Here is a 1,469-nt window from a genome sequence, read left to right as displayed (position 1 = left end):
CGAGCCCTAACCCTCCGTTACCCGTTGCAACCATGTTTGGCCAATACCCAAACATCGAAAGTTGATAGGGAAGAAATTTGAATGAACCATCGCCGGCGCAAGGCCATGCGATTCGAGGAGTTATCATGAATCACCAGTGAGCCCCGGAGGGCATTGGTTTTTAATCTAATAAATACATCCCTTCCGAAGTCGGGATTTTTAGCATGTATTAGCTCTAGAATTACCACGGTTATCCAAGTAGTAAGGTACTATCAAATAAACGATAACTTATATAATGAGCCATTCGCAGTTTCGCTGTATAATTGCTTATACTTAGACATGCATGGCTTAATCTTTGAGACAAGCATATGACTACTGGCAGAATCAACCAGGTAACTATCGTGTGCCGGGGTTGGCCACCAGCGCTAGAAGCGCCGGAGAGATTTAAGTTACTGGTGGCGAGACAGAGCTCGCGCCGTTCACAGCGGATCTGGCAGGGCCAGAAACGCCGAGGCGGCAATCCGCTTTCCCCCTCTAGATTCCCCAGGGCTTCCTTCCGCCGCACCGAACCCGCTGTGGGAGGTGTGGCTTGGGGGCCCCAGGAGGAGGACCTAGCACGCTGCTTCTACCATTCCGGTGTCCGTAGCGAGTGGTTGCCTCCCGATGCTCAGTATCAGGCGTAGCCAGCGGCCAGCCATCCACAGAACCCAACTGCTGGCAGACCAGGCCGAAGCCCAGCTGCCGTAACGCAGGCATCCCCAGTACGCGGTCAGTGAAGCCGTTTCGTGGGGGTCGACTAGCCACTATGCTGAAGCGCTGCGGGACCATGGGTCGCCAAACCAGTGAATCAGCACGCAGTGGAAGTCTGCAAGATCAGGTACTGGAAGGGTGCGCCGCAGCTTTGTCCGACCCTTTCGGGCCGGGCTGCTTTGCTCCCCTCTCATATACCCTCCGAGGGTGTTTTTGTGGGTCGCACGCCAGACCGGGCTCGTGGGTCACTTTTTATTTTCCGCAAAATTCTTAACTATGGGAAATTTTAAAAATCGACTCACGGCCACCAAACCACAAAACCATTTCGCACGCATTTTTTTCAAAGTCTGCATGCGGATAGAGCAGGCTTTCGCGAGCATAATGATGGTCATCACACTTTCTACAGACGCCTGCGGCAGGCGCTGGCCCCGATCGAAGTTGAATGTGTAGGGTAGTCAGCTTTTCGGCCTACCCTAGACCTACCCTGTACCCCCCGACTCGCAGGCGAATTCCTCGGCGACGGTGAGGGCTACGGAGAAGAGGGCTGCAGCGTTGGAAAGCCTGCGTTTTACTCTACCTTTCAGTGTGTGCAGGGGTCCGCAGCGCTCAGGGTAAGTGCGCTTTTTTCAATTTCCTACCTTTTTCCCCAGCTTCCACCCGACCTCTCACTCACACTTTTACCCATCAACCTGAAAAAGTAACTCAACATACCTGCTCACGCACATTACCACCTAAATCCA

The 1,469-nt window shown here is 53.3% G+C and overlaps 1 non-coding gene across 1 annotated transcript in view; it reads right to left on the bottom strand.

Annotated features, from left to right (window-relative positions):
- Positions 1 to 334, bottom strand: part of FGSG_20085 — a 4,865-nt gene extending 4,531 nt beyond the window's left edge. Inside the window, exon 1 of the ribosomal RNA XR_893067.1 lies at positions 1 to 334. This exon is cut by the window's left edge and continues 4,531 nt beyond it. This is a non-coding gene — a ribosomal RNA (28S ribosomal RNA).
- Between the last annotated feature and the right edge of the window lie 1,135 nt (positions 335 to 1,469).

This window comes from Fusarium graminearum, genomic scaffold, assembly GCF_000240135.3.
Source record: "Fusarium graminearum PH-1 supercont3.24 genomic scaffold, whole genome shotgun sequence".
NCBI lineage: Eukaryota > Fungi > Ascomycota > Sordariomycetes > Hypocreales > Nectriaceae > Fusarium > Fusarium graminearum.
Note: the sequence above shows the minus strand (reverse complement) of the source record. Positions and strands in the feature narration are given on the sequence as shown.